The sequence below is a fragment of the Notechis scutatus genome, chromosome 2 (genome assembly GCF_049901735.1).
Source record: "Notechis scutatus isolate UNSWTSFEM ecotype Mainland chromosome 2, rNotScu1.2, whole genome shotgun sequence".
Taxonomy (NCBI): domain Eukaryota; kingdom Metazoa; phylum Chordata; class Lepidosauria; order Squamata; family Elapidae; genus Notechis; species Notechis scutatus.
Window position 1 is genome coordinate 138908403 of NC_142010.1, and position 18973 is coordinate 138927375.

The following is an 18973-nucleotide window of genomic DNA, read 5'->3' on the forward strand; positions in this document are numbered from 1 at the left end:
TCAGTTTTAACTATTTCTGTTGCAATAGGGACTTCTATTAATAAAGGAAAATGCCTCCAAGGGGAGAAGCTGATCTTTTCTTGGCATGCTTTCCCATCCTAAATAGGGAGTTATTTGAGATGAGTATGTATTCATTGGAAGTTAAAACAGTCTGTAATATAGCATTATGGTGGGCATAGAATGCTTAGAATCTAAAGATTTTGTTGGTATATTTCTTCATTGTGATTCTTTATACATGGAGTAGAATTGACATGAAGTAGAATTGTTACTTTCCTGACCTTGGAGTATATGTAAAGAATCTGTTTATAACTGTTAAGTGGTTAAAAAAAATAAGGACAGTATTTTAGATTGTAATTATTCCAGTTTTCAATTGCTTCTTAGGGAAAAAGTCTTAACATTATAATCTGATGATGGGTTCTTCTGGATGAAGTTTAATATTGCATAATAGTTCTACTTTATTAAAAAAAAATTGTAAAGGGCCTGGATTATATCATCTTCCATTTGTTTCTAGTAACCCTGTCAACCCACAAAAAGGAAACTTTTATTGTTTTTAATATTTTTACTTCCCCACCCCAAAAAAATTAATTTTTAAGTGGCAACATGTACAGACAAATTCCTCAGTAGGCTCTGATTTGAGATAGTCATGACTTTCCATTCTGTTGATGGAAGATTTCAAAAAATTACGTGAAAATAAAAGTAATTATTTAGTGATCTCACTACAGCCATATACAAAAAGGTAAAGTGAAAAGGCAAAAAGGAGCAGTAAATGGAGTTTGTATTTAAAAATGGAAATAAAGATCAAAGGGGAAAAGGGAAAAGGAGTGCAAGGCAAAAAGAAAAGGAAAGGAAAAAATGTGACTTCAACTTTTTTCAGTGGAATACAAAGTATAGTTATAGCCCCACCTTTTTGCTTTACATTTCTTAGTAGATGCAGGCCATTTCTATAACAACAAAGTTAATCAAGTCATCTAAACCTAAGACCAAAGTTTCATTTTTTTTTCTGTTTTGAGCATAAAGTCCAGAAGCTGTTTCTAAATAGATTTCAAATTTACATAATGTCTTACTTAGGCCATCTGACTGATTTCATTCTCATTGATCCCATAATTTAAAATTGATCAGTTCTTTGATGGGTTCTTTGATGAACACGACACAGAATCTAGTGTTGTTACCTAACCAGTATTCCAAATTCAGTGGGGCTGAATTTATAATGCACAGTGATTCATGTATGCTGTATGCTTTATGTAATATGGTCCTTAATGAGGTGGGACTGGTAACAGGTGGCATATTTTAAATAAGTTACCATTGGCCATGATGAGGATGATGATGATGTGTGTTTTTAGATGGGATCCCAGTTGATGTACAGATTTGCTTTCCTTCTTTCATCCCAGCATTTTCTCTGGCGTTGAAGTCCTTGAGTTATGACCACAATTGAGACTAAAATGTATGTTGTTAAATGAGTTTTGCCCCATTTTACGACTTTTCTTCCCCCCCATTGTTAAGTGAATCACTGCAGTTGATAAGTTAGTAACCTGGTTATTAAGTGAATTTGGCTTCCCCGTTGACTTTGCTTGTCAGTAGATTGCAAAATTGCATGATCCTGGGACACTGCAACTGTCATAAATTTGAACCAGTTGCCAAGCATCTGAATTTTGATCATGTGAGCCTAGGTATGCTGCTATGGTGGTAACTATGGAAAAAGTCACATTTTTCAGTGCCGTTGTAACTTTGGTCACTAAATGAACTCTTGTTATTCAAGGACTACCTTATATTGACCTATGGCAATAACTCTGAAAACATAAGAAAAGGCAGAGATTTTTTAGATGCCCCACAAGAAATTATGTGATAGGGTGTTCCTCTCAACTCAGTCTTGGATACTAGAATCCAGGAGCAAATTCTGAATTTTCTTTTAACACACGTAAGCAAAAGATCACTGCTATTTCTTGGAGCTGCAATTTGAAATTGAATAGTGTCCTGTAAAACTGAATATGTTTTCTTTAACAAAGAAATTTTGACATTTTGCTTGGGGGGAAAAGTCACAAAGAATCAGTATTACAAGTTTTAGACAACTCTGTTAATTTGAAAAGAACTAGAGTTCCAGTTAGACTAAATAGCAGGAATGAGGGAGTGCTTAACATACTCCACACTACCCACCCACCCACCCACCCCCGCTTTGGACTTTACCATTTTTTATTTTAGCTGCTCATGGAGAAGGTTCCTGAATCTTTCTCCTTGTGGAGAGAAAGTAATTTTCGGGTAAACTTTCACACACACAAGTGCTGTGAATATCCTTGTTTCTGATGCTGTCTTTGATTTTAAAAAAAATAAATAGAATAGAATAGCGATGCTTTTAAAAGAAAAGGAAAATGTGCATCTTTATTATAAAAGATACCTTGACACAAGCATAATGTGCCACTGATAAACACAATGATCAATAGGGCCTGTGGAGGAAAACTGATTAAAATTAATGCAGCTGCACTGTATCTGTGTTTCTGTGTAAAGCAGCTTTGAAACCTTCTGCGTTTGCTTTCCCAGTTTGCACACTCTGAGCATTGTTGTGCATCTCCATTTGCAAGTTTAGGATTCTCAGAAGACACCATAAGCCAATCATTGCTTATCCTCTATCTCTCCGGCTTACCAACAGGAGCGTGCAAAGAGTTTCCCAGCAGCTTTCCTCTGACTTTGTGTTCAATAATAATAATAAGAAGAATAAGAATAACAACAACAACAACAATAACATAAAGCAAAACAAAACTGCTGCCTCTCTTTCTACCTTATCCATGTTTTTTCAGGATTTATCTTAATGTGTATTTACCTGTATATGTATGTGTGTGTTTTAAGGAATCTGAAAGGTTGTTTTAGACTAGAGGAAGTTGTGTAGAAGAAAGACATTTTTAAAATATAAGGGTGGGAAAGTCCATTGACCTCCCCCCCTTCCCCAATCCTTCCCGCTCATCTAGAACATAGTTAACTGTTGTTTTAAGAAGCTTCTGCAGTTGTGAAAACAACCTGGTAATGTGTCAGAAGTGTTACAACCAAGAGCTTTTTCAGGCGCAGCAACAAAAAAGGCTGATCCAGGGAGTGATTAGCGATAAGCTCTGAGCAATCCATACGGGAAGCGAGAAACCCTAAGGAATAAGCCGGTGACTAGGGAACAGGGAGAGGGGTGTATTTCATTACAGCTGCTGTAATGGCTAACTTGAGCCCAGAAGCTAGGAGGTGGGATAGGGCAAGAAATCTTTCCAGTGAGAAAATAGCCTGCTATTCTTGGAAACTTTGTCATTCGAAAGAAAAATGTTCTTGAAACCGGCTTTATTATTGTTTCCAATGAACTGAAGGTCAGAAATACATTGATTCAGCTTCCTAAAAAAAAAACATAACGTTTAAATTATTGGAAAAACCAGGGCTCTGTGTTTTGCAGGAAGGAGCACTTTCTACACAGTTGGGTAGCACTCAATATTCCGTACCTGCTTTCTGTAATTAGGAGTAGTAATGAATCCTAGAGCTGCTAAAGAATTTTTTTTAAAAAACTGCAAGATTTTCTGTGAAATGGAAGGGATCCCTAACCTTAATTATGGGACTAGGAAGAATATTGAATCCAAAAGTAAACTCTCACTGTTGAAACAAAAGGCAGAATTTCACTGTGTGTCTGTATTTATATATAATTATATAATGTTTAGCCATGACTGGAGAGACCAAAGGAATGTGCAAAGAATTATTGTAGTACTATTATTAATCTTTTTTTCCTCTTAAAACAACTATCCCTGCCAAACGATTTATCAAGTTCAAAATTTGGCATTTGTTAGATTTGCAGCACATATCAAGAATGGGATATGGAATAGAATGTTGCTCTTAAAGAAGCTGGTATATGGAAAAGTGTATATATATTGACAAGAGCCTTGCTTTGCAAGATATACTTGTTAAAACGGGTTATAACATGGCTTGCAGTTTTAATGAATGACTAATGCATTTAGGATTCACAACACAACAGATGTTGTGATCTATTGAAGTGTTTATGGGCACAACTTTGCCCCCCTTATTTGTTGAGTAATTCCTGGCATTAAATAGAGATAAAACTTCAAAAGTAATTTGATTTATTTGGAAGTTTCACAGGCTCTGATAACAATTGCATTGAAATTTATTTGCTGTCTTTAAAGACAAAGCTAACCAAAATGCATGACAGCTTTTGATAGGGGATAAAAACATTTTTTAGTATGATCATTGCTGCTGATAACATGCATTTAGAAATTCGGTTTCTGTATTTTTTTAAATTCAGCCCATTTAAATCAGGAGAAACCTAGAAAACTACAGTATAGAATGCACATGTGTTCTTGTGTATTTGTATAAACTTTCCCCCCCAAAAAACAAGAGTGTCTTCATTTTATAATGCTGTTTATGGAGTGGGTGAATAAAAGCACGGGGATTCTTACATCAAATGCAACCTGAGCATAACAGAACCAGATTAATGTCCTCAGAAGCAATGCTGGAAAAGAAGATAGCAATTGGAAGCTAGTGCTTTTTGCCATGCCTCTGAGTCATGTGACAGATACTCTTAACAGAATGTAAATTGCCTGTTCAGTGGGATCAAGCAGTCACTCACTGAATGCACAGTTCAAAGGAGGTGTGCCTAAGTCCCGTGCCAAACTGCAGGTAAGTTTTTAATCTTGTTTCTAGTTTAACTGAAATCAAACTCCAATATAAACCTTTAGCATTTTAACTTATGCATAAAGTTCAGTTTCTCATTGTGTGATTAGGTATTTAAATGCTGGCAAAAAGCAATATGATCCATATACAAGCCTTCAGAAAGCGAAGGTAGATTTAAATGTTTCTCAAATGATTGTAGCGTAATAGTTGTAGCGATTAACTTTGTCATTGAACATTGATTAACATTTGAAAACAGAGATAAACATATTTTTTACGGTACTTTTTCCTCTTAAAAGTTTGCTAGTAGGGCACATTGTACCTTCATGTCAGTTTTGAAGTCCTGGAGACGGTTTTCTTAGGAAGGCTTTTCCAATGTGGTTTGCCATTGCCTCTTTCCCAAGGGCTGAGAGAGAGAGAGTGACTGGCTCAAAATCACCTAGCCGGCTTCATGCCTAGAGCAGGACTAGAACTCGTGATTTTTTGTTTGTTTCTAGCCTGATACCATACTTCTTTTTTAAAATTTTAAAAAGCTTTATTTAATACAAAAGATTAAAATATACAAAAGCAAAAAATACAGAATTATACAAATCAACACCACGACACATTCTATAGTGAAACCAATCATGTTTTCCTCTAGTACAGTTTGATAGTGATTTAAATATTTCATAAAAAATATTAAATGGCAGGTACTTCCTATCCCTTGTGAAATAACTATATTAATAATATATAATAAATATTAATCTATTATTACTCTTTGATTATAACTGTGTATTTTTATAAATAAGTCATTTATATAAGCTTAATCAAAATGAAAGAGGAATAAAAACTAATATTCTATAATTTCCTATCCTTTATATGGTAGTATATTTCTTAGAGTCGAGTCCTTATTTCTCCTTATTTTATGCATTCTTTTTTTTTTTATACCATACTTGTAATAGGGCAGACTAGTGTCAAGAAAATAAACATTCTTGGCAAAAAGTGAAGAATGCCTGCAGCTATGACTGAGTGCTCAGAGTTCATCATTATTGTTAACTTGCTCTTTTGTTCTGTTTCTAAGAAAAAAGGAGATACTTTAAATATTTAAATTAGGAAGTCAGTGTCCATCAGTTGTGTTCCTAAGTGGAGAACAATCTTAAAGCTGAGATGATCTTTTTAAAGATATGGGGATCTTTTCTTTATATGCAGGTCAGGAATTTGTTAGAGAGGAACTGACATAGCAAGTTATTAGTTCAAAATACACAAATTTGTATGTTTTCCTCCAAATAGGACACATTGGGAATTAACACATGTATGAAAATTTAATTTTAACATTTCTTTAAAAAGGATTTTTAAGCAAAATAACTTATTAGAATTTAAGCCAAATAAATTTTAAATAGGAATGCTGCAACTTCATTAAATGAATGAATATTCCAAAGCTAACATTTGAACCAAGAATGTACATTATTCCAAATGTTAATATAATAAGCATAGTGTAAATGCAAAATTTCAGAGGATACTTGTGATTAATAAAGGTTAATAAATGCAACAAAGCTTCTTGAAAAGACTTTCCATTAAATAGTAGGACATTTCATGACCACAAGACAATAAGCTTATGTGATACACGTAGCAGCTGGAAATATTTGCAATGACACTGGTTTCAAGAATGGTTTCTGGTTCGAAATATTTTGTAACAAAAAGAGTTAACTTGTATAGTAAGATCTAAATGTGGATGGCATGTGTAACTATAAAAGAGCATTCTGGGATATAGGAGCTGAAGTCCAAATTTGATTTAGTCCTTTCCATACTACTAAAGTAAAGCACTGACTTATATGTAAATGGAGATATAACTGAAAAATAGCACCTAATACTGAGTCAGCAGAGCATTTTGATTCTCTCTAATGCACACTTTTTTGGCGGGGGAGTCTTATAAATCTTGGTTTCTTCTGTTCTTCCCATTTCATTTCCTTGTCATATTACACTATAAGCCTGACATGCCTTTTTGAAATTTCTAAGAGATATTTTCTGCCTCAGGCTTAATGTTTTTGCTTCAGATTATTTTTTTTCTATTGTAATGTTTTCTTATTTTTTTTTTTAAATATTTCATTAAACAATTTCCCTCATTTTATAACACCATTTTCATTTTCAACATTTCAGTATCGGTGTACATTCATTTTACATGCATTTTAATTATATATACATATATCTATATATATTCCTTTATATATATTGTTCCACTATAATATATACCATGTATTTTTTATTATCATACTATAATTTCATATTCTTTATTTCTCTTTATATCTATTATTTAACCAATTATACCATGCATTCCAAATCAAATAATATTCGGTTTCTCCTCTATCTTTTATTTCAATTGTCAGCCTATCCATCTTGGCACACTCTAATACTTTCCTTATCACACTTCCCTCAGACAGTATAATACCATTTTTCCAGTTTTGCACATAAACCATTCTAGCCACCATTATTAAATGTAGCATTAGATATTGTATTTTTTGTCATATTTTCCTGTTGTTATGCCTAGTAAGAATATCTCCGGTTTTAACTCTATTTGTTGTTTAGTTATTTCCTCAATCCATCCTCTTATCCTCATCCAATATTTTTTTGCTACTGGGTACGTCCACCACATATGATAGTATGTTCTTTGATTCTGTTTACATTTCCAACATTCTGGTGATCTATTTGGAAACATTTTTGCTAGTCTCACTGGGGGCAGGTGCCATCTGTAAAACATTTTATATAAATTTTCTCTGTATGCTGCTGACACAGTCAATTTATAAACCCCCCCGCCCAATTTTTCCCATTTTTCTAATTCTATAGTGTAGCCAAAGTTTTATGCCCATGTTATCATTATTTCCTTTACTGTCTCTTCTTCCATTTTAAATCCCAATAAATAATTGTATAATTTTTGATCAGTTTTTCCTCTGATCCCTGCAATATCTTGTCCAGTTCTAGTGGTTTTTTATAAAACGCATACATTTCTGCATCTTTCCTAAATCTTGTCTGGATTTGCATATACGGCCACCAGTCTACATCGATTCCCTGATTTTTTTTTAGTTCTTGTTTAGTTTTTAGCTTCCGTTGATTATTTAGGATGTCTTGGTATCTTGCCATTTTGTCTAAATCCAACATATTGGGGTATATTAGTGCTTCCATAGTTGATAACCAGACCGGTATTTTATTGTAGTGATTCCTTTTGATTTTTCCCAGATAAGTAACAACACATTCCTTATTTGATGTCTCTGAAAGTAACTATGCGTTTTGTTTTTACCATCCCATATGAATGCATGCCAGCCCCATTGTAGGCCATGTCCTTCTATTGTCAAAATTATTTTATTTTTTAGGATTATCCAATCTTTTATCCATGTGAGAGCTGCTGCATGATAATACAATTCCCAGTCTGGAAGAGCAAATCCCCCTCTATGTCTACTGTCCTGTAATAGTTTTAGCTTAATTTGTGATTTTTTAACCTTGCCAAATAAAGTTTGTTATTAATTTGTTTAAGTCCCCGAAAAATTTCTTTCCTAGTTTTATTGGTACTACTTGGAACAAAAATAACATTTTTTGTAATATATTCATTTTGATAGTTGCAATTCTTCCTGTAAATGAGAGTTGTAATTTTTCCCAATTATCCAAATATATTTTTATTTGTTTTACCAATTTATTATAATTATCTTCTTTAATCGATGTACATTTTGCTGTTAGCCACATTCCTAAGTATTTGACTTTTTTGGTCATTTGCATCTCCATTTTTCCCTCCAGTTCTTTTTTCTGTTTATGAGTGAATTTTTTTGTTATTATCTTTGCCTTGTTCTTATTTATTTTAAGACCTGCCACTTTGCCAAATTCCTCTATTTTCTGGATTAATTTGGGTCCTGTTTCCAATGGTTCCTCTACGATAAATACCAAATTGTCCACAAATGCTTGGACTTTATATTCTTCTTTTTTTATTTTAAGGCCTTTTATTCTTGTTCACGTCTAATCTGTCCAAGTACAACTTCCAAAGTTAAAATGAATAACAACGGTGATAGTGGACATCCTTGTCTTACACCCTTAGAAATTTGAAATTGCTCTGTTGTATCTCCATTTATTATTACTCTTGCCATTTGTGTGGTATATATTGTTTTCACCATCCTTACAAATTTCTCCCCAAAGTTCATGTCTTATTCTTAATTGAGTTTTGTTGTAGATCACTGTGATTTCTGGAAGAAACACATTATATAAATGTAATAAAATATACATATAAAATAATAAAGACACTATCATTGCATAATACATTTTTATATACAAGTCCATTCAGAAAGAGCATTAGTTGCATGATGTTCTTCAATATACCTCCATAAGGTAGGAAAATATATAAGGTATTTTTTGTTTAGCAGCTGCCTCATTTAGCATTTGCATGTACAAAGGTTTTTACAATAAATAATAAGTAATTTTACAATAAATATTTGCATTTACAATCTTTGTAGTTTGGTAAGACAGAAAAAAGCTTCACTTAGCAACAGGTTCACTTAATGACCAAGTTGGCAGTCCAGGTATGGTTGCTAAACCATGACTACTTGTAATGCATTTTTGTTTTGCTCTGTGACAACATACCGTATTTGCCGGGCGTATAAGGCGACTTTTTGCCCGAAAAACATGCCTCCAAGTGGGGGGTCGTCTTATACGCTGGTATATCCACGCCGGCTTTCGGATGCTTGTTGGAGCGCAGCGGGCGCCTCTGGCTTCCTGGATCCCCCTCGTCGCTTCCGCTTCATCCCGCTCACCTCGCTCCGCCCGAGGCTGCAGCCTTACTGCTCTTCCCACGGCCCCTGGCACTCTGCCCTGCCGCTGCAGCCCCAGGGATTTCTGGAGGCGTTTCCGGTGGTGGTGGGGTCGTCTTATACGCAGGTCGTCTTATACGCCGGCAAATACGGTATTTTTGTTTGACCTATTTGAGGACTTCTGGACAAATTGACAGCAAAGAACTTGGAAAATGAGATTTATCACATATACAAAAAAGGACAATGACCTTTGAACAGGATTTTTGAAGGAAATGCTGGCATAGTAAGAACAATCATACAAAGGCAAAAATTAAAGTGAGGAACTCAGAAGACTGCAAGTAGGCAGGGAGATAATTGTATGAAAAGTAGCAGTCTAGACAAAAAAAGCAAAGCAGTTAGAAGTAGAAGTAGTATCATTTGTCTTTTTCTAAGATAGATATGTAGAATTCATTAGCAATCTTGGGCAGTTCAAACTCTCCTGATAGGTCATTCAGGGATCAGAAAGCTGAAGTAAAGCATTTTATTCAACCAAGGTGGGTTCTTGGTGGTTGATGTTGTTCATTATTTTAAGATAGGCAAAAATATCACCTTCAAATTATTTTCAACTCTCAAACTTTGATACGGCATGAAATTGTGTTTATTTGGCTGAATCTACATGGTGGTTGATCTTTTGATTTGGACAGTCATCCATTGAAACATTATTTAAAGGGAGGGAACATGGCACACCCAGTTGAAGAGAGAGCGCTGTGCACCCAAGCCAGCCTATAATATCTTTCTAACCTCTTTAGGCCACAGTGAAGGTAAGTCTGGTGAAAGGGAAGTGGCAAAATGGGGGGTGGGGGGAGTGGGAGGTAAGCTGCAAGGATATTGAACAATTTAGCTTCCATTAGTTACTTTTAACATTGGATTTCCATTCTATTTCCATTTGATTAGAGCAGTCCAGTTGCAAACAATGACTGTTCTAGTCTTGGTGATAAAAGCAAGACAAGAATACCTTCACAAATAATACTTCTTTTCTTGCCAGTTTCAAACTATTGAAAACTTGCCAGTCTCTAATCTTAATCAGAAACTGGATGGGGGAAAGCCACACAAGAGTACAGACGAGGTTGTTGAATTTCATAGTTGGGTTTCCAAAGTATGTTATGGTGTATGGATGTAGCAAAATTGTTACTAAAGGAAGCATAAATGCTGGTGTTATTTTTTAAAATCCATCTAGAAATTGTTTGCTAGTATATAAGATAATGTGATTCCAAGATGCTGATACAGTTCTTTGTACTACTATTTGCAAGGTATGTTATCAGTCTTTTCCTTTTTAGATGATTTTGTGAAAATAAATGATAACAGAGAAAGAAATTGTCAGAGTTCGTATTAAGCATGGCAATAAATCTCAGGTCTTTAGAAACTCAGCCCTGTAGTCAGTACTGTAATTAGATTACAGCAGAAGATTTTCAGACTCCACAAGGCTAGATGGGTTATTTTATTGCACATACAAAAAAAAAAGTGGAAGATTTGCATATTTAGGAATCAAGTCTAGGTCTTTTCCTCCCACTCTGGCAAATTAAAGGACCTTGAGAATTTTTCTGGCCTTGAGAATCAGAGACACGTGTTCCATGTTTACATAACAATTCTGCCTGGCATGACTTGGTTCCTGCCTTACGAGGTTCAGCTCTTACAGAGTTGGGGGAAATATTGCCAGTGGAAGACAAAGATTTGAAATTGATTACCCTCTTCAAAATTCCATAAATCTGGCAGGGTAAAATAAAATAAATAATTTTTTTTGCTTTGGAGTGCTTAGAAATCTTCAATAATCTGAAATTATTTGTCTATGTAAATTACGCAAAAAAGCAAGCAATATTTTCTGAAAGAATAATGCCTGATAAATAGTAGTATGAGCTATTTCATCATTAAAATAATGTCCAGAATACATTCACTGATGGTGTTGTGTCACTAGAAAGAAACTCCTGCATACCATGGTCTTCTGCATATGACCTCCTTATCCTAAAAATCTTACCTGTTTTGGATTTAAGGAGTTCAAATATGTGAGGAGTACTGCAATGTTCTTTAGCAGCAACTGAATTGGTTTCATTAATTTTCAGGTTCAGCTAAAATATCTTGAAAGACTGGGTGGTAACTTGGAAAAGATTTAGGTAAATTGGAAATTTGGAAGCGTTGTTACCGTACCATTATACTATGTTATACCTTCTACCTTGTTCAGAAGCATATGCAAGTAAAAATAAACAGACACATCTGTCCTATATATTTTTATTCTGCCTTTATTGTTTTTATAAATAACTGAAGGCAGTGAACAGTATTTAATTCTTCCCCCTCCTCCTACTTCCCCTTCAACAACAACCCTTCATATGAGTTGGGCTGAGAGAAAGTAGCTGGCTTTCATGCCTAGGGCAGGACTAGAACTCACAGTTCTCATGGTCTTTAACCTGATGCCTTAACCACTATGGCAAATTAGTTAGTTTCATCTTTTTAATCCCCAAATCTTCTCCATTTCTATGACTTCTATCCAGATTGGCACAAATAGGAGCAGAATTCCTTATGCGCTTGGATATTCTTATACACAAGATTTCTGATTTTATAGAGAATTCTACTTGGGGTCTTGAACTAGGGAATGGGGGATTTTATTGCCCAGGAGAATATTTGAAGCTCAGGGTTGAAATGAGGGTTCTTTGGTGCTCTCTGAGCTTGGCTGTTTTGTTATAGACATTTCATTACCCAAACTAGGTAACATAATCAGTACTAGTCCATCATCACTAACACTGGTGATGTTACCTAGTTTGGGTAATGAAACATCTGCAAGGAAATAGCCAAGCTCAGAGAGCACCAAGGACCCCTCATTTCAACCCTGAGCTACAAATATTCTCCTTTATTTATTCTACTGGACAATAAAATCCCCCATTCCTTGGTTCATACTTTGACATTTAAATAATTAAGAATAGGAACAAGGAATATCAGGGATGTTGAGGGTAGTGTCAGGCTCCTAACATACACTGGATTCTCAGTTCAGACATGGTATCAGTTCTTGAAATTATTTTCAATATAAGGAAAAGTACTTTGATCAATCAGCATATTAATGCAGCTTAGTAATAGTCCACTCAGTACATGGGCATCGTATATCACATCTAGCTACAAAAGTGTCAGTAATGGATGATTAATTGATCAAATTATGGGATACAGTTACAAAAAAGTGTGCCAATAGCTATGTGGTTACAGAATGTTACTGTACAGTTCTTGCAGCTCAAATTTAGCTGATTTCTGAAGAATGGACTCTCTTGGGTTACTTATCTGTGAGGAGCAATATGTCGCCACTATATAGAGTGGAAACAGAAACTTTTTCCCAGGGATCAGGAACTTTAGTTTTTGCCCCTGAAGGTTTACAAGTGTCCTGTGATATCAGTGGGAGGCTGATCTTTATCTTAGTTTTTTTGTGTGACTAAGGTGCATTAAATTTACCTGCTTGAAAGGCTTATTTAAAACAAAGAACAAGAGTACCCCTGAGAAAGGTGATTTGCACCAAATTCAGCGGTACAATCTTAGTGGCTTCGGAAAATTCACAGAAACAGAGTTGGAGGGAATCACAGATTGTTCATTTTAGTTGTGGAAGCAGTCACAAGGAGATGAAACTTTTGTTAATCTAAACAGGACTGTTAAACTCGATTTCATTGAGGGCCACATCAGGGTTGTGTTTGACCTCGGGCTGGGATGGGTATGGCCAGCTTGACGTCACTCATGTTGGGAATGCCTGTGGTCCAAGCGCTCTGCCAGTGAAAACGGGCTCCCAAGCTCGGGAGGGTCGGACACGTTTTTGCTGGCAGAGGCAGTGTGGGCTGGACTGTCACTGCTTCCAGGGCTGCCCCATGGGCCAAGTCTAAGCACCCCGCAGGCTGGATACGGCCCACAGGCCTTGAGTTTGACACCCCTGATCTAAAGTGTTGATAACTTTCCTAATAGCTTCTTTTCTGGATATTCCTTGCCTAGATCATCTCACTGTATATCTTTTGTATTTTGCTATTTCTATGGCACCTGTTAAATATTTGGTATAATTGGGAAAAAATAAAAAATAGTATGAGCATTAAATTAAAAGTCACTTGTGTATTTCTGCCTTCACACAAAGATAAGGGGCCCTACCATGTCTCATCAACTGTTAACCAGCATGACACTGTATACCCCCCCCCCCCATTTTTACATTAGTGTGTGTGTGTGTGTGTGTGTGTATTGTAAAATAATGAATCCTAGTTTTTCTGCTTCTCTTGGATCTGAGAAATCCCCAAAGGATTCTTTGGTCAAAAGTTATAGTGATCTGCAGTAGTGGATTCTAATTAATGAGGCAGGAGATATGCTTTCTAATACTTACATAGACCAAAGCTTGGGTCATGTATGCCTATTCAATTGGGACTTTGAAGAGGTATAAAACATTTCATTGAATTTAACTGTCCTGTGTTTATTTTCAGCTATATCAACTGAAGGCTAATATAGTATAGCTACTCATCAGAGTTATAAGATGGTAGTGACCCAGTATGGAAATTATATTGGCCAAGAGAAAAGCACCAGTGAGGGCAAAAAAGCAGCTTGCAGAAATAATGCATTTATTGATTAGAAATCAAATATTTTATTCTTTTGTTGCCATTGTGATTACTTCTTTTTCTTAGCTCATTTTTCCTAGAGATCTAAAACATTCACATATATTTTAATACCTGGAACTATTAAACGTCAAACCCTATGTTACATTTCAATCTGAAAACAGATTTGCATATTTTTAATATTCCCCTAAAAATCCATATCTTTGTACAGCAATTGTTCATTTGAATTTCAAGGGCGGGGGGAATAGTATTGCCGAGTTTTGTGTAGTCTCAGGGAAACTATTCATACCTCTGCCCTATATAGAGGGTAAATAAAGAGATTTAGCAGACTGTTACTCACAGTTTGTTTATTTGCTGTCAGCTTTGATTCTTTAGATTTTGGCTATTGGTAGCTGTTTTGAAGAGACCATCCAACTGAGAGCAACTGTAGCTCACAATGCCATCACATTGCCTGCATAAAACCCTTAGGAAGAACCTTTTGTTTGGCTTTCAAATAAAATCCATTTGTAATAAAATAATAGGAGGTATTTTTGGCCCTTGTTAATTATAACTGTAGTTGTGTGTTATAGTTCCAAGCCAAGTTCTTTATTTGTGGTTTCAAATAAATGTGTGTTGGATGGATGTAACCTAAGGCATATTTAGTGCAAGATGAAGTGGGTGCAACATTGACAACAAAAGGAAGAGGATAGAACATGCGCAACAAGGGTGGAAAAGCAACTGTAGTGAGGAAAATGGCAATAAAAATAACATGCAAATTCAAATTAGTGCCTGAGTTAGGGAATAAACAGCAGAAGGAAAGGCATGAAGATTAGATCATCTCTGTTGTCAAATATTCTTTTTTTTTTTGCCCTAGAAATGTCTTTTATCGTAGAAGAAAGTCCCTGGGGATCTTTAACAGAACAGTGTATGACAGGGTCAAGCTTGAGATCTGTAAGATATTAATTATCTAGGCATGCAGTGATTAATATCTAATATTAATATCTAATTTGCATTGATATTTTATACATCTTTTCTTCTTTGTTGTGGAAATTTTATAACTATTTCCCTATATTTTCAGTGTGCAGTAACTGTTGCTAATTAATATTGTATATTTCCCCGTCACAGTTCTTGAATTGGCAACTTCTGTCTGTCAGTGGGTATATATTTACAGTATCATCTAGGTTAGCAGGTTAAAAATAGGCAGTTACTTCGCACTATACATATTTTGGAACTAAAGCTAGAATGGAAGGTACTGCATGTCTCTATTGCTGGATCTGTCTGTTTAACAGAACATACTATTCCCAAGATCTGTTCTGTCACTGGGCACCCTAACCACATTCTTTATAAACGATATAGCTATTCCTGCATGGTCCTTTTGTTGGGCATCTGTCTTCAATGCACTCTATTTGTAGCTGTTTTTTTTAGCATGGATTTGTAGGCCAACAAATGAGAAAGTAGTTAATCATTCGTGCAAAGAGTTGTAACACAAAGCGCCTGTTCCCATCTCTGTTTCTGTATCGTTCCTGTCCCTGTTGTGATAGTAGTAACCATGCTATGTTTTCAAATCTTTTAGCTTCAATATTAATGGTACTGAAGATCCTGTTTTTTGTTGTTGTTAATTCATGTTGCTGTTGCCTACCTGATCAATGCTATCCCCATCCTCTATTTGTTGTATACTGGCTTAGTTCTAGGAATTAATTTCTTTATTTGGGACTTCTGGTAAACCAGAAAATGTCAGATGGATTTGGATATCAAGTGTTTTGCTCAGTTTAGCATCTTTTTCTCCAAAATCCCATATCTGCTTATCAGTATTGGCTCAGAATCGAGCATTAAAGAGACTCGGCCTTATTTCAAACAATTATGTATAATCAGCATTCTGGTTCTTGATTTTCCCCTTCTGTCAGAAAATATTTTTATTTCACATACATCTTGATAACAGTGATGCTGCCAAGGGAATTCCTTTCTTGTGAATGGTGAAGCAGTCATGAATAGTACCTTTCACTGTTCTTGTACACCACCACTAACTGTTGCTTGATTCCCAGGACGTTTGGGTTATTGTAGTCACTTATGTAGACAAAATCCACGCAGATAGGTAACATCTACTGCAGGGAGACTTCAGTACTAGAAATGTATATTTGTTGGTTTTCCTTTAAATATTTTTTAACAATTCCACTGTCATTCAGGTATCTCACAGAAAGTTCACCTTTTGCATTCATTAAAGGTGAATGAAAAAATGGATATCACAGGCTATGCATTTTTACCTTGCTATTTACTAAGCATACGCTGCTAAACATCTATAGCTAAATGATCTGTGCCTGGTCTATGCTGATTCTCCTTACCTGATACTGTACCTCAGGGCTCACTTTTTTGTTCCTATGATGAGAGGTTCAAAAAGTCTCCATTCAACAGTTGCTGGATTGTTCAAATCATAGTAAAGCTGCAAGGTGAAACATGCAGTCCCAAGAAAGTTATGCATTCATATAGTCTGATGGAGGACTGTATCAGAGATATGACATACCTTTATAAACCTTTAATGCAATCACAGTCTTCTATATGTGTCCAGTTCCACAGATATGTTCAAGCCAATTTTTGCAAAAGCTATTTCTTCATTATGACTCTTCAGGTTTCTGCCCTGTTTGTGTAAAACTGTTGCTTGTTTCTCACATGTGTTAGACTGTATAAAAACTACATACAACAAGTTGGTAATCATTATTTTATACAGACACTGAATTTATCCCCTTCCATTGTGCAGAGCTAGTATTATCCATGTACATATGTACATGTGCTCTCTTTAAGCTTGTAATTGAAGTTAGGGCTTTGGATGGCAAGTCAGGAGCTGGACTTCTTTGAGCCTGTTAACTGAGGGTTGCATCAGGGGTGGGATTCTACCAGTTCGCACCTATTCAATAGAACCGGTTGATAACATTCTAAGCAGTTTGGAGAACCGGTTGTTAGAAGAAATTACTGGCCTAATCCTGTAAGGAAGGCAGGAAGGAAACATTCTGATGTTGCTTACAGAAACTGCCTCTCCATTAACTCTTATTACATTCTTGGCAGGACTAGACTTCCTGTCTCAGGAACGTCTCTGGAGTCCCCCCCCCCTTTGCTGGTACTTTGCTTGTGTGGAGTGACCATTCAAAGTTACAATGGCACTGAAAAAAGTGACTTATGACCATTTTTCATACTAACGACTGTTGCAGCATCCCCACAGTCATGAGAGGCCAGGCGAGGAGATGCGTGCCTCGATGTGAGTGATATTGAGTTGGCCACGCCCAGCCAATAACATGACCACCAAGCCACACCCACCAACTAAGCCATGCCCACAGAACCGGTTGTTAAAAAATTTGAATCCCACCCCTGGGTTGCATGTCTGCAGAAAGCTATCTTTGCTGAGGTTCAATATGACTACAGAGTTGAACCACAAATAAGCCATCTTTCATCTGGTTAGTTTTGACTTCTTAGCCATGAACTCCTCTGTGAAGGTATCTGAGGGTTTTCTCCTCTAAGGAATCCATCTTGGGATATTATCTTTGCAAAAATAAATCTGAAAGTGTGTGGGAAAGATTGAATTTGCTTTCTTAATGTTTGCCAGGGTATCCTTTTCAACTTTATTTTTGATATTCTAAAAACTTAGTTTGCTTAAGTAGCATTGGACTCTTTACAGAGAGGTCTTGATGGATCCATATGAATCTCCAATAGTTGTTGCAGGTTTACCATAAAGAGGAATAAATATTTCAGTCAAGAACCCCACTATAGATATAGGTATGGATATAGATTGGATGTGGGTATAGATATAATTAGATATAAATTAGATACAGAGATCAACATTTCCTTCTTTTAGGCTAGTCATTACAATAGCATTCTTTACACAAGTACATGTATTTTGTTTGAAAGTCTCAGAGATAACAGCAAAATACAGCACAATTTGTATCTAGGCTGGTAGTCACTTCTTATATCAAGCAAGAAACCACTGTAACTATTTTGGTAGGAGTAAAGTCAGAGGGATTTAGTAGTGACTTAAAATAGAACAAGTCCATTCAATGTTTTCTGTACATATTAGGGGTAGCCTGTTTGCTCTTTGTCATGACATCATCTGCCTTCATGGACAACATATGCAAAACAAGTCTAATTTGGGAACTATGAAGGTACCATACAGTGGTCTGGCTTCTGGGAATCAAACTCTCCCAATTTTCTTTACTGTCTGCAAAATTATTTGGGGAAAATTCCCTTTTATTACGTGTTCTATGAAAATAAACTTCTTTGTTTTAGGTGATTTGTTAAAATATTTGAGTTTTGTTTTTGGCTTATATCAATGTATCACAATTAAAAAGGTATTTCCCAGCTATTCTTGATGAGAAATAGGTAAAATCCTCCTATTAAATAATATCAAGAAAAATGCATGGACCCCCCCCCCCCCCCACTTTTACATGTAGAGGTAACATTGGGAACACTGAAATATAAAAAAAATAAAAAGTCTTCGATATTCCAGTTGTTCTTTTTAACAACTATTTTTTAACAATTGTTTTCCATTAAGAAGCAATAATTTCTTCTTAGTGCTGTGTTTCTCTTTTTGTATTCCAGTATTATTTCAAATTGCAATTGGGAATTGTGCAACATAATTAAATAAGAATTTCCTAAATTATCTCTGGATTATTAGAAAAAGAAAGCATGTCTTCTCATTCCATCTTGCCTTAAAAACTTTTTTTTCCTTTCTCACAGTTTAAAGTGTTCTGTTATCAACTGAATCTGAAAATTATTAGCAAAGAAAAATCACACTTTGGAAAAAGCAAAAGCGTAGTGGAAAACCTGATTTCTGAGATATATTCCTTTAGCAGATAGGGGTAAATTTCTTGGAAATGTCTCAAATGGCACTAATTATATTTCTGAATTTTGACATAATACAAGTTGTATCATGTATAATCATTCCTTCATCAAAGGATCCACATTTAATTTGATGATTATGCAGATGAAATTAAAAATTCCACCAGGCTCTGCAGCTCA

At 35.5% G+C, this 18973-nt stretch overlaps 1 protein-coding gene across 3 annotated transcripts in view; it reads left to right on the forward strand.

Moving 5' to 3' along the window:
• Positions 1 to 18973, forward strand: part of VDR (vitamin D receptor) — a 96202-nt gene that overhangs the window by 11797 nt on the left and 65432 nt on the right. The window contains exon 1 of one of the 3 annotated variants that reach the window (XM_026677318.2): positions 4579 to 4647. The exons of the other annotated variants lie outside the window; for them this stretch is intronic. The gene's annotated coding sequence lies outside the window, so the exon portion shown is untranslated. Of the gene's footprint in view, positions 1 to 4578; positions 4648 to 18973 lie in introns of those variants that run through there. 3 annotated transcript variants of the gene reach the window in all.